Below are 15,403 nucleotides of genomic sequence, written 5' to 3' on the forward strand. Positions count from 1 at the left end.
AAAAATGCAGCCTTCCTGTTGATAAAGATTAATAGGATATTCCCACAACATTTAGGATATGAATAGTAGTACAGGTTTATCACCAAACTGCAGTCTAGCAGAAGTGGTCTTGAATTAAATGGCATGAAAAGCTCTGAAGGAGACTGTGAATACGGAAGGCAATGGTTACAGATCAGAAAATCTCTAATGGAGATGCTCATAGAAGTTTGCTCTTGTATCTTCTAACTACTCATTTTAAATGTCCATCTATGGTAAATAAAGCTTCCTTTGTCCTTCATGAAATGCTGCTATTGCATTGGTCTCTTATTGGCAATAGCTAAAGATGAAAACACTGTGAAAGAGACCGTAATCACTTGCAAAGAACTGTGACTCTCAGCATACCTGTCTGTGTGCTTTATACTACTTACGCAGTTACAACTTTGCTTGAATTTTATATTTTCAATGACCTTAGGATGCTTCTTTCATACAATAGCCACCCTGTGCTTTGACTCAAGGGTTTTACAGCTGCACATACCAATGTACTGCACATTCAGGTTGGTAGTTCAGCTCAGCTATGCATTTCTTTCTGCATTGCTGCGTATCGCACTGTGTTGTAGGCTTGAACGGCAGTAGCCTAGACTAAGACTAGGTCAAGCAGGTTTTTTTGGGGACTTCTGTGATTGAATGTGTTTCTTAAGCAGCTCTTTAGTCACATGTGAGTGCCTATTCCAGCAGATGTTATGGTGCTCTTCCACTCCAGGAACATCCCAGAGAAGAGATTCTATTAATACTGTCCTTTTTCTCTCTAGAAAGCTAGCAACTTACTGCTGGCCTACATTCCCAGAAATTTAGTGTTCCCGCCATTCCCGTCACCCAGTTAACAGGTGTAAGCAAAACTCCTAAATAGCTATTCCTCTCCTTTTTCCACCTAGTAGCTAGACAGAGAGAAAATTATGCCAAGGTACTATATAAGATGAAGATAAAGTGCACAAAATAGCTTACTTAAAACATAGTTTACCTTTGTAATTTCTTTCCTGGACTTTTTTCTTATTTAAAAGTAGTAAAAGAAAATTTGGTGTGCTCTGAATTATTGCTATTGTTTGGGTTCATTTATTGCAGTGTACAAATCTTACCAGTATTTGTTGACATGGTTAGTTTCCAGGTATGCTGCCAGAAGCCAGACATTTTGCCCACAAAGAGGTAAAATATTCCCAAGTTCCAAACTTTCCAAATCTTGAAAGTTATGGTATACTTTTTGTGGTGGTGTGCACCCTAACATTTCTGCTGAATGGTGTGCTATGGAAAATCTGCCAATTTATTCTTCTCAGCTTTGCTGCGTCCTCATAATACACGTGAAGAGAGTAAGAAGGCTCAACTCTCTCAAGAACTACAGAGCAGAAGGTGTGTTTGTCTCAGAAAAGGATCCGGGAGTGGAGTATTTGAAAAGCTATTACAGGCTCTCCCAAAGAGAAAAATAAATAATAAAAAGGACCCTAATATTGCTTTTGACTTAGGCTCTATGAAGGAGAAGAACTCCGAAAGAGATGAAGAGAAGTAAGCATTTCTGTTTATCTTGCTGTTTTAATCCTGAGAGCATGTTACCTTTTCCATTTCATGTGATAAAGGCCTGAATTCTCTGAAAACTTTGCTGTGCTATATTCAGTAAAAGTACAAAAGTAGAATATTTTGTAACTCATTTAAATGTAACTAATTTGTAACTCATTTCTCCTAGGTTAACATTTTCTCATAAAGGAGAAAACATGATGATAAATAGAAATGTGTTTAAGAAATAACAAACTTTAACATTAAATTTAAATTTTCATAAAAATATGTATTCAAGACTAAATTAGCAAGTAACAGCACTAAACAGAGACAAGTATTCCAGGTCAAGAAATCTTACTGTAAGATGCACTCCCTCCCTTGTAGGATTCAATTACTTATTTTAAACACACATACCTACTCACACAGACACAGAACTAAACAAAGGTGCAGTAGAATGCATCTAAGAACTTCAAGCAAAGTATAAGTCAGGCCTGGGAACCCAATTCACATTTGGAAAACAGCTGACGGTGTTAAGTCTGCAACTGAAATCAAAATTTAAAACCTCCCAGATTCAATGGAGGTTCAAAATCCAGATTTCCTACCCCCTTCCAGGTCACAGAAGGCATTTGAAAGACTTGCACAGAGATTTAATATTTTGCTGAGAAGAAGTGATCTGCCTACCAAAGGTCAGAACTCTTTAAAGGTTATGATTTTCATTTAGGCTAATTTCTAGTTTCAGCTTATTCCAGGTCTTCACATCTTTGACTGAGAATTTCCCTTAATTTTCTTGAGAGTTTTTAATCATCAGCTTCCTGAATCCTACAGCTCTTCTCACTTTCAGATCTCATGTGCTTCTTATCTATATACCTCCAAAAAGACACTATGCTGTGAATCTAACTGCTCAGCAACATTCATGTCTGAGAAGAGAGATCTTAACTTACGCTCAAATCTTTTGCTACAAATTGCTCAAAAGGTAGTTTTCAGTTTCTTCTTGCCTACATATAATGAAAATCGGAAAAGAGACGAAAGAGTAAGGCATATAATCCTAAACATGTAAAGGAGTATTATGAAGGCTGTGAAGCATAACCAAAGCTAAGCCAACAGAGCTATGCCCAGGCAGCCAAGAAGGCCAACAGCACTGTGGCCTGTATCAGAAATAGCGTAGCCAGCAGGGCTGGGGCAGTGCTCATTCCCCTGATTCTATGATTGCCTATATCAGTGATGCAATGCTTCTCTTTGGCTAGAATCCACAGCAGAATTCCTCAAAATTGCTCTTAGGGAGCATAACAGAGAAATTATTCACTGCATTGTATAGGGCACTACTCAGAGTGATTTCTCCCATCAAGATCCTCACATTCAACAAGCACCTTTCAGCAGCTCTACATTCCTTATGCTTGATTTTGTTCTCATGATGGGAAGGCGGTAGCTTCACCTCTCTTAGAAGTATATTTTAGATTGTTTAGCCTGGATATGAAACCCTAGGTTTGTTTTTTTTTAGCATGTGTTATCCATAGAGGTAGTATAAGTGAGCAAATTGGATCTTACCAACTTAGTTGTCCTGGGTTTAGCAGTAGCAGTCATTTTTTCTCTTTCTTGGTAGCTGGTGCAGTGCTGCGTTTTGACTTTCGGGCTGGGAACAGAGCTAATAACAATGATGTTTTGGTTTGTCCAAGGACTTTGTGAGCCTCATGCTCTTGCCAGGGAGGAGGGGAAGCCGGCAGGAAGCTGAGACAGGACACCTGACCCAAACTGACCAAAGAGGTATTCCATACCACAGCACATCATGCCCAGGAGGTAACTGGGAGTTACCCGGAAGGACAGGGGGTCTGCTGGGTCGGACTCGTTTTTCAGCAGGTGGTATTGTATTCTTTTCCCTTGTTATTATCTCTTATCATTGTTGTTAGTGGTGGCAGCGGTGGTGATTTGCGTTGTACATTGGTTGCTGGACTGCTCTTATCTCAACCCGTGGGAGTTGCATTCTTTCGATTCTCCTCCTCATCCCTCTGGGAGCGGGGAGGGGGGGAGCCCCCGGTGGGGGGAGACGTGGGCCTCGACTGCTTCCAGCCCGGCACCACTCACAGGGAGTGAGTGCACGAACTGTCTGTCTGGGTTTAAACCATGACATTAGTGAATTTGAATATGTTAGCCCCTGAGTTTGAAAGGCTCTTCAAGGGACAATTTTAACTTTTCTTTATGCAAAGGCTGAAAAATGCCTCAGACCCCAGGATATCAAACTATACATACAAAGTATATATATAAAATACAAAAATACAAGTATTATTTAAACAGGCAAATTAAACCAGTAGACTGTATTAAAACCACAATGAAATAAAATTTCACCCTATTACCATGAAGCAATAAGAGTATAAATACAATCTGTACTGACTGTCCCCCAAAGTTCACATCTGACCAAGCAGCACACAATTGCAAGTTAAACAGCTAAGCCTTCACCTTGAACTCCTCCTTTGGAAAAGCAGAACTCCCTTCTCACAGCTGTGGCTGTGCTCCAGAAACCCCTTGTGAGCAAGTGAACCCAATCAGTGCCCCTTAACAGCAACTGGTTGCTGAATGGAATTGGCCTTAAATTGTGCTGCTTGAACAGAGAGACCAAACTGGGAATTAAGTTAGGGACATAAACTGGGCATAACAGCTGATTTGGCAGGTGAGAGTCTCAGACTCTGGTCCTGGGTCACATATTCAATGTTAACATAGCTTTAGCAATCTTGAGAAGACAAAGGCAAGGTTTGTATGTTTCGTAATGGGTGTTTATTATGAGGTATTTTAAATTACATAAAACACAACGCTGCTCACTGCTTTCAGAAGCACAGATTTTAGCTGAGATACATCTAACCACTGGCATGTCTGAATACTCTGAAAAAGCCTCCTAACTGTCCTCTGTGAGATTATATATTGTTATATATCCTCCCAGCATTCTAAGTACCCATTGCTCACCCCAAAATCCAGCAAAAGGAACTAAAGAAATTAAAACTCCTTCAAATCTGGACCTTTGCAATGCACTAAGTGACTGAGAACAAACCAAGAAATGGTTTGCTTTATCTATGGTCTAATATGCAGTTCTTACAAAACGCACAAAAGCAAAATAAAAGCAAAAAAGGAGGAGTTTACAGAGGTTACTATGTCAATAGAGGTATTTTAATGGTATTCCATGTATCTGCTTATAAGATCAAGTATTTTTTGTTAAACTACAGGATTCAATTTTGGTGCACTGAGAAATACATTCCTCTTTAAGGTGTGGTAATGTTGCATATTATTAGCAAAGAACCAAAACTGAGTATCAGTCCTGACCATGTAACTTTTACTGACATTGCTCTCCTTTACAGCTTTGGCAGTATCCCTTTGCACATGTTGTCATTTTAAACTTCTCCCATAAGCAGAGGTATTAGCGTCATCTAGCTGAATTGTTCAAAAGTCATGCAACCATGTGAGCAAACCCCAACCATAACTTGAAGATTCCCTTCTGTGATGACTATGTAGTTATGTTAAGCAAATTAATCAAGAGATAAATATTTTTTAATTAAATACTGAAGACAGTGGGAAAATCATAAGGTCTTGTCAATCTCAGATAAAAGTTATGTGTAAGATGGAGCTCTAGCAATACAAAAATCAAAATATTTCAACACAAGGTTTTATAGCCTTCACTTAATTTTAAAACTTGTTTTTGCCTTTAAGACGTTGAATACTGAATGGTACTTCCCAAGTTCTGTTCATGGGTCCAGGCAACGAAATAATAAGGAATCAAGTTTCTTTATTGTAACTTCAAACTTTTTATCAGTACAAAGTTGAAAGAATATAATGCCAGAGGTAGTGAAGATCGTCTGAGTAGCAAGGAAAGGAAATTGATCAGTAGATATGTCCCCAATATCTTGCAGCTTTGCATGAACTCCTGAACACCTTGTCTTGAAACATTTGCTGAAAAAAGCTAGTTAAAGGTTCAAACGTATACTGCTGTAACACAAACTGTAATTCAGCTGTGGAACTCCTTGCTGCAGGATATTGACCTCCAGGACAAATTTACATATGCTTAAAAGGCAAATGTAGAAATCAATGGAAACATGCAAAGGCATGACAAGTACCTGAGGACATTCATAAGCAGCAGTCAGCAGGGGGCTAGGAGGAACTTCTAAAGAAATGCCAAAAGACATGTGCCTTATCCCTATTGCCAATTCGGAATATTTAGCGCTGGCTGTTGTCACTGTTGCTTGCCTCTGTTGAAATTATCCTATCCCTAGCAAAAACCTCAGAGCCTTTTCAAAGGTCTTTATAAAAGGGTGAAAGAACATGAATGACTCAAATGCTTGCAGGAGACTGTGCAATCATTTGCAAGTGTTACAGAAGACCCTCGTATGTGGGGGGTCTGAGTCAAAAAGATGAAAGGAGAAGTGCAGAAAAGATTGAGGTAAGGCTGGATAAGAGGCTGCAGCCTTGCTCAATTAATTCATGTGGCCCTGAGTTCTCTCTCAGCCTGAATATAGTACAAGCCAAGAACTGATGAAATACACCAGGGACACATACCTTGTATTATGAGGAGTTTCTGAGCCATGTCTCCAGGGCCAACTCAGCAGGCAGTCTGGTCTCATTCTGGTTGGCAAAAGGTCTCCTTGTGTAAGGGGACATGTCCTTTTGTAGATGGCTGAGGTGGGAAGGGACCTCTGGAGGTCATCTGCGGCAAAGAGCCATCTGAGAGTCTATGGCATGACCCACTTTTACTAAAGTGGAGACACTCCATCACCTTTTCAAATTTGAGTGTTTCTGGATGAAGGATTTCAATTTTCTAAAAGCAAGGAAAGCTATTGCTCCTCTCCCCTTCTTGATGTTTCCTAGGTACATTTTTTGGTATGTTTTTGCTCTCAATTTGAATCCAAGCATTTTTTTGAACTTACGAATCTTTTGTAAAATTAAATCACTAAACCTTGTTCCTAAAGCTTTTACCTCAGCTGTAGTGGCTTATTTTATTCTAATAAATGACTAAATAATTCCTTTGAATATTTACACGAGAGAGGGTAGTTTATAGATGTATGTGAAGCTGTTATCCTCCAGGTAGCGGTGGTGGTGGGTTGGGTTTTTTTTTCTTTTTTCATGACTTGCTAAGGTCATTGGCCAGTGAGAGGTTCTCCCTCTCTCATCTTTCTGACCCATTCAATTACCCTCAGCTGTAAGCAGATGGGGAAAAAAATTCTTAATTTTGCCTTGCTGGGAGGCCATGGAGGTGATGTTTCCTCAGGGGCAAAAAGTGCACCAGTCACACTCTATCTCTGGAAAGCAGGTGTTGCTGAGCTGTTGCAAAGGTGCAGTCTGTCTCCTACCAAAACCTGAGAATTCCTACCAGCAGCCACTAGTTTGGACATGTTGGTGGTTTTTTTGGCTTTTTTTTTTTTTGGCTTTTTTTTTTTTTTTAATATAAGAATACAGACAACTCCACAAACTGCTATAATCTTAATAAATATTTCAAAAGTTAACTCTCTGGAGGTTGTGATAAATGTGCAGGGATTTCAATGTTTCATTAATATAGATGTTGGCTTGCTTACCAGCACAGTGTTTTCTGTGTTGCAGTTTAAGTATTTCTCTGTAGGGATCTGTCAAACAGGAGGACGGGGATAGTTCAAGACAGTCACCTGTTTGAACACATCCAACAGAACATCACTAGCAACTCCGAGGCTTTGTTCTGATCACTGCCGAAACCAGGACCTTTGAAGAGCAGGACTAAAGGTCTCCAGAGCTGCTAAAAATACTCCTATCAGACTTCCGAGGAGTTTTTCAGGTGGAGAAGGCAGAAATAAGCCTCAGTTGAATCTTGGACACAAAATCCCTTTGGACCTTGGGAGGCGCTTAGGTATGTTGAAACTGTTATCAGGTGGCAGTACTGCAAGTGAATACATCTGCTTCTTAAAAACAAAACAAAACAAACCTGTAAATGTTTACTGCACTGGCTGATTCAGGCGATTGCAATAATTGTTTCCCTTGCTCTCAGCATAAGAAGGGGAAAAACTTAGATATCTGGTAAAACCAAGCTGTTATAATAACTCAGTCTATACATACAAACTGGGGGACAAAAGGCTAGAGAGCAGCCCCACAGAAAGATCATAGAATGATTTGGGTTGAAAGGGACCTTAAAGATCATCTAGTTCCAACCCCGCCTGCCACAGGCAGGGATCTGGGGGTTTGGGTTTTTGGCAAGTTGAATACTAATCAACGGTTTGCACAGACAGACAAAAGGGCCAACCGTACCCTGCAGCGCATCAAGCACAAAATAGCTAGCTGTTTGAGGGAGGTGATTGTCCTGCTCTACACTGCACTGGTACAGTCCCATCTCAAGTACTGTGTGCAGCTGCTGTTTTTAACTGAACTGCCTACCTTTCACTTAGCTCTGTCTGTAGCTGACTTAAAACCAGTTGTGTCCCCTGTAAAGCTAGGCACATTATTCCTTGGCATGGTGACGTATAGAAATTGATTTGCCTAGAGTGGCAGCTTAATCAGCCATCTAACCTCAGGACAGACCATTAAGGTTTTTCATTGTTACTGATTATTTATCCAAACTTTGGATTTAAAATGATATTTTAAAAAGATACAGTATTTTGGCTGAAATGTCCTAAGAGTGTTTTAAATAGCCATGTTTACTCAGATAATCAATAAAGCAACTTTTACTTCCCCATGTAAGGCATCTGGGATTGTAATGCCATGTATATAATTACTCCAAGAGTACCAGGTAAAGTTATTTCAAATAAAAATAAAGCATAGTTTGAAAAGCAATTTTAATTATTTATTGATATAATTAAGCTGTATTAATGCCCTTTATTATCCATATTAAAAATTCACAAGGGTTTTCATCCCTTTCATCTTTATTAGATGTGTCATAACTTGTTATGTATTTTCATGAACTATTGATGAATTTGAAATGCTCAAAAGCATTTTTTTCCTTTTAGTTATAATGACTATATGGGGAGTATATTAATATTTGAACAAGCAGTTACATTTGCTAGTTAGTATAATTTCTAGTACTCTTCCTTAGTATGCAGTACAAAAGCAACATCCTAAATACTTAAAGCCTACAACTTCTTGTAGATGAAAAAAAATAATCTTTTAAGTAGTATATGCCATAATTAACTATGCCTCCTTATCTCATAATAGTATTTTGACAACCTAAAGTGTGCAGAAGATATTGAACACATTGGTAAACATTATGACGAAATAGGCAGCAGCTTCACTATTAAAGACAAGTTCACAGAGAAGTTGAGGTTTTCAATGAAAAAACTTGGAGGTCTTCTAAATTTCAGTATTTACTCTTTTAACTTAAACTTGTCATTTGGAGAGTTGTTACTTACTTGCAATAGAAAGATGACAGCATAAAAATAAAGTAGGATACTTCCATACGTAAGAAAGACTTGTGGGAGGAATTCAGAATATAGGCTAACCTGGGTAAAGTTTGTAATTTTACTTTGGATAATTTTATGTTTGTTTTTTTTTATTTTTACTTCTAGTTCTTTCTCTTCTAATTTTATAGTTCTATCTCTTCTGATTTTATAAACTGGAATATGGCAATGCTTTTAGGCCATAGACATCTTCTGATACATTTGACTTCCAGTGTATCAAAAGTTCTAAAACATTAATGTTACCTTATACTGACCAGGGATTTTCATTTACAACTAGTAGGACTTGCATTACTAAATCAATTGCTTTGGGAAAGCCCATCCTTTAACTGCCTAAATGAAGAGTGAGTAGGGTATTCTTAAGTGTCAGTATTTCTACCTAGAAACAAACAAAAAAATTAAATAAAAAAATAAAATAAAAAAAATCCAGTGTTTAGAAAGTGGAAGTAACTATGCCTCATCAGCATGACAGTTTGTTTGGTAAATTACAAAGTTACAAGGACATTAAGCAACTAAAAGAAAAGAATTCAATACAAATAGAATTGGAGTCCTCAGATTCTTTAGTATTCAACCAGATCAGGTCCTTTGTTTAAGGGACAAATTCCTGAACTGTATTATGCATTTGCTTAAATGAAACATAGGAGTAGTCACTGCTTATGTATAAAAAAGCTTAAAGAGTTGCCTAACCACCTGCAGTACCAAACATTTCGTTTAAGGGCCCATTTTATTTCTTTCCCTTTAGACGTGTTGCAAAATTCAAAAGCAATATACTCATGTTTATGTCATTAAAATCTGAATTCATAATTTATTAATTAAACACAGCACTAAAAAGCAGCAATGCACGATTTTTTGAAGTTAGTTTTATGAAAGCTTATACTTATTGGAATTAAAATAAATAATTTAAAATAAAAAAAGATCTTATCTGGAAGATGGGATCAAGTGAACTTTGCCCAACTTCACTGACAATACCAAACTGAGTGGGGAAGTGGACACTTTGGAAGGGAGAGCCACCCTTCAGGAAGACCTTGGTAGGCTGGAAGAGTGGGCTAACAAGAACCTGATGAAGTTCAACAAGGACAAGCATAAGGTCTTGCAACTGGGAGAACATCATCCAGGAGCACAGCACAGGCTGGGGTCTGCCCAGCTGGCGAGCAGCTCTGTGGAAAGGGACCTGGTGAACAACAAGCTCAATATGAGTGAAGACTATGCAGCTGTGGCAAAGAAAGGCAACAGAATACAGGGTTACATCAGCAAGCGCATCATCATCAGAAGTAAAGAAGTCATTATCCCACTGTGCTCAGCGCTTGTCAGGCCACACCTGGAATACTGTGTTCAGTTAAGGTCCCTGCTATACAAAAAAAAAAAAAGTGGATGGTCTGGAGAGGATTCAGAGAAGGGCCACAAAGATGGCCCAAGGACTGGCAAGCCATATGAGAAAAAGCTGAGAGAGCTGGGCTTGTTCAGCCTTGAGAAAAGAAAGCTCAGGTGAGACCTTATCACCATATTCAAGTATTTAAAGAGTTGCTATAAAGAAGCTGAAGACTCAGTTTTTACAAGGAGTCAAATGGAAAAGATGAGGGGTAATGGATACAAGTTACTCCTGGGGAGATTCCAGGTAAAAATTTTCACAAAATCAATCAGCCATTGAAATAATCTCCCCAGTGGTGGACACTTTTAAGATTCAGATGGACAGGGTGCTGGGCCATCTTATCAAGACGGTGCTTTTACCAGTAAAGGTTGGACCAGATGATCCTTGAGGTTCCCTTTGAACCTGGTATTCTATGATTTTGAGAATGAACTAAACCTGTTTGACCTGAATTATTCCATACTGGCATAGGAAAACCCAGGCAAAAATAAGACTTGAAAAATTGGAAAACTGCATTAGTGAGAAATTGGGAGTGTATTCTGTAATTGCTTAGCATCGATCTTGTACAGTAAAGCAGTTCTGTAACTCAATTTAAAAGCCATTATACTTTCCTTAGTTAGTACTCCTCCAACACAGGTTAAAGCAGTCAGAGCTAGCTGCTGAATTTAACTACAGAATAACTCAAATAGCAAAAAGATAAATGTGACCTTCCATATTTCACATTTTTATGATAGCATTCTATTTGTTAGGTTTTTTCTTCAAAAAAAAAAATCTCAATGCAAACTTAATTAAAGCAAAAAAAAAAAGTAAGAAAAATAAGAAAAAAATACATTTATTAGGCAAGTTACATTAGCAAGCGGACAGTAGCATCACTCAGAAACTCAGGCAGTAAAGCAGGAGTAGAATCTAGTCCTCCAGGGCAGCAATAGGTGTCTTACTATTCCAATGTCAGCAAAGGAGGTCCTTCAGACAGTAGTCTGTTTCATTGTTTATATGTGATTTATCTGCAAATCCCTTCCACTGTGCAGTGAGCAAGGCAGAAATCTTAGGGAAAAATAGTAAATCATAGAATAATTAAAGATGGTACCATAAGCCACTGGCCACAGGCCCAAATGAAGGCTGCTGAGAAAACATTATATTTAGTTATTTTTGAAAAAAGAGGACATTTATTTTACCAACTGAAAAATTTCACTGCCTGTTTAATCAGATGTACATTATCACTAATGGACTGAGAATTATTGGCTAAGTCTCTCAGGCCAGAAAAAAATGGTAACTAAATACGCTCTTTAGTCTACAGACTATTCCACAGTACAATAAGTATTGCTCAAAATAAAATTCACTCTTGGGAAAATTATGACACGTTATAGTCTGCTTTTTGAAAAGAAAATAAAAGATGCTTCTGCAAGTATTTTATTCAAAACACACATACAAAAAAAAGAGTGGGTACAGCTCCCAGAAGACAGTATTTAGAAGAAGAAAATACTTAAAGCATCAAAATAAAAAGTACATCAAAAGGCAAATGGCAACCTACTTGTCATGGCAGCCCATCAGTAACCTAATTGCATGACAGAATCATCCAGAGGAAACTTGAAGGATGCTAACAGAAGTGTCTGATGGGAGTCTTTTGGGAGACAGATGCCACTTTTGGAAAAAATAGACTTTATGGCTAGGAATTGGACTTGCTGTGATTGTTGTCCACAAATGAGATGGCTGAAAATGCTGTTGGGTGTTGTACAAACAGAACCCAGTTTCCTCAGTAGCGGCAGAAATTTAACAGTATGTTGACTGGGAGGATATGATGGCAATATAAAGTGTCCCAGACTCTTTTTTGAGATTTTATTTTTGAGTCTTTTTATGATTTTATTTTTGAGTCCCTTTATGATTCTTTTCTTGAGTCCTTTTTGAGAAAGGTTCATAAATAGACTCACTGAGTCATTTAATTTTTAAGAGTATCACCTAGAACTTTTTGCCTATTTTTATGAATACATTGAAGACAGTGCTTGCAGTCTGTAAAAGCCTTTAGAATCCTTTAACCTAAAGACATAAATGCATTATTACTAAGGAATTATACTTTTTCAATAAAATTACGTTACCTTAGACATTTATCTTCAAAATTTTGTTTTTTTCTTATATTATACAGTTACTTGAGATGCTTTTCAATTAAATGCCAGCAGTTACTCTGTGGCTTTATCTTCATCAAACGTTTTTCCCAACAGATGAATTCTTAGCATCCTCAGCTGGATGATGAATCAGTGTTTGGAAAGTTCTTAGTATATCTTTTTTTTTAGTGCAATGAATACCATAAAAAGTTATATTTGAAGATAGGTCCCTGGCTGTTCATTAGAGCACAGGAAAAGAGCAAGAAGTTGGTGTTTGAAAGCTTCATTTGCATTGTAGTTTACTAATTGCACCTTACAAGAAGACCCACAAGACACTGGATAGGCAGGGATTGTCCTCCTCTTTTTCATAGCATAGGGATTAAGGAAAACAATATGATGAGGTAGATTGACTGGAACAAATTAATAGGTGGCTGAGAATTGAAATTAGAAAGGAAACTAGGATAACATGGGCTCACTGAGCAGGCTGGCTGCATTTGCATGGAAGAAAGCAAGTCTGCAAGCTACATACCTTAAGTGATCAGCCCCTAATGTGTACATATCGAGACATAGCCCACTGCTGCTAAGTTCTACAGACTGTCTCACCACATTACATTTTTTGTAATTTCTGTGTAAGATTTCCCACTCCAACTTTTTCAACTCATGGTTGAATCTCTTTGCATAGAGGGTAAAACTACAGTAGAGTGATCAGAGAAGAAATATTCCATGCCTACATGAGATAAGGATTCTTCCTACTTGCATAACAGGAACTTAAGCTTGTCACTGAGAATCCATCTGAAATCCAATTCACCCACCTTTAAAGCATTAGCATAAATTGTTTAAATTGGTTTCCACAGAGCCCACTGTATGTGTGCTTTCTGACAGGAGGTTTAATTTGCTTGGAAATTCAAAGTACAATCCACATCCTTTCTGCAATGCAAAACATTGTGCATATTTAATGAGCTAACATTTTATACCTTTACTGTGTAAACAGCCCTTTTATAATGTTGATTGAAATATGATTGAAATGTAAATCTTGCCCTCCACACAATGTTTTAATCTTTTAAAATAGCATTAAATATGCTTTACAGCTATTCAGCCTAATACATTCCCTAGTAGAGGTGAGATAATTAAATATATTTTTTCTGTAAAATTTCATAAGACTACCTCATTTTCCAAGCAGATGCAACAGTAAATATTACAGTACATCAGAAATTATTCCCTTTGTTGCAATGTAAGATGAAACCCTGATGTGACATTTGGTAGCAAGATATGGTTGGGGTTGGTTTCCATGCATCCTGCTCTAAGTTTGGATTGCAAAACAATTTTAAAAAAGCAACAACCCCAAAGTAACTTTAAGTGAACAAGCAAGGCTTTTGCAGGTGTTTGCTCAGCAGTGGGTACAGTTCAGCACAGCTGGTATTCTGAAAGTGGTCTTCATGGGAGGTAGGGTACCATGTTTGTTTTCTTTCTCTGAAGTTCGTGCCTCATACTTAGCCCCTCCAAAATTCTCCCCTGGAGCTTTGGGAAGACAGATAATTACATATAAATGAAACAAAATTGTTCCCAGTATGTTACTTAGGATTTCAGTAAATGTACCCTTGGGAGGTTAAGGTAGACTTGAATGCAGTGACTTTTGTCTACAGACTGCCTGAAGGAGTGAATTTCATCCATTCTTAAACCAAGGAGTCATATCTGTCATGAATGAACACCTGGAAATCCAACATCTGGAATGCAGAGCCCTCTTTTTTTCCTGTTATGGTTCTACAGAGAAGGCACACCATTTCTTCAGAGGTACTGAACAATCTCCCCAGTGTGAAATAAAACAGACACCCTACAGGTAGTCTTTAAAAACCCTTTTCTATTTGAGATGTGGATATTTGCAGTTTCTATATTTTTCTTCTGTTTAGATAGTTCATACTCACGTTGGCATTGAAAATTTTCTGAAAGAAATTAACACTGTAAAATAGTTTGTAGCATAATTTACTACTATCAAAGCTTTTAATAAAATATAACTTATTACAGAAAGTGTGCCCCCAAACCTACTGGAACAAATAATTCTTCACTATAATTTCAGTACTACTTCTGACCCCGCCAGCTTCTGTGAAAATTTGATTTTTGCCAAGTAAACAGAAGATATGCGTGGCTAGAAAATAGTTTCTCATTACTTTTGGGTGTGGAGTAGCATAAAATATTAGTCGCAGACTTTACTAATGATCACACACTGTATATAAGCATGAGGAATACAGAAACAGATGCACTGCTGACTTTGGAACAGGTTGAACCATTTGAGAGAAGGAACAGATACAAGACCACATATCTGTGGCATGGACTTGAGATAAAATAGTAAGAAATAAATAACCCTTGTCAAAGAATATTTTGTAAAGCTCTTTCCTGTCAGTTGTAAGAGACAAACATAAAGAGCGACATCTGGTTTTCCCCTTCTGTGTGCTCCTTTTCAGCTCAGTCCTTTCAGGCTTTCTAGAATATGTTCAGTGTGCCTGTAGGCCTTCCCAGAATACTTTGTCCTGAACACTGTGACTACAAACTTCTTTTTGCCCACCTCTGCCAGCAGTCAGCTGGATTTTCTGGGTGTCACTATCTTTCCACCCCTCAGAAAGGATAATTTGCAACACTTGGTTTATTACCGTCTCCAGGTTAACATACAATTGACAGCAACAGAATTGTTTTGGTCATACTAAATCTAATAAGTATTATTTGAAGATGTAACTCACAATATTAAATTAACAAAAGTAGCAGAAACAGGATTCAAAAGTCACTTGAAATAATGCTGCAAATTTCTAGTTAAGTGTGTGTAGGAGTATCAAAGAGACCTTATCTATGTGAGTAGAAGGTAGAAGGTAGCTTTTTTCCTCACAAAAACCCTACACAGCAATACAGGTGTTACTGCCCACCTGAGCAGGTTCATCCATGCAGTGACACATTTCATCTTGTAGGACAGTGACATCCACTTCTCACCAAGAGCCTTAGCTAGTGCTCAGCACCTTAGTGGCAGGACCTGCTGCTCCTGCTTC

General features: G+C 37.9%; 1 protein-coding gene across 4 annotated transcripts in view; it reads right to left on the reverse strand.

Moving 5' to 3' along the window:
• NKAIN2 (sodium/potassium transporting ATPase interacting 2) overlaps positions 1 to 15,403 on the reverse strand; it is a 551,406-nt gene that overhangs the window by 130,285 nt on the left and 405,718 nt on the right. The gene's annotated exons all lie outside the window — the stretch shown is intronic.

The sequence above is a fragment of the Neopsephotus bourkii genome, unplaced genomic scaffold (assembly GCF_033783945.1).
Source record: "Neopsephotus bourkii isolate Nb327-2 ecotype Australia unplaced genomic scaffold, CSIRO-AGI_Nbou_v1 NB_1765, whole genome shotgun sequence".
Taxonomy (NCBI): Eukaryota; Metazoa; Chordata; class Aves; order Psittaciformes; family Psittacidae; genus Neopsephotus; species Neopsephotus bourkii.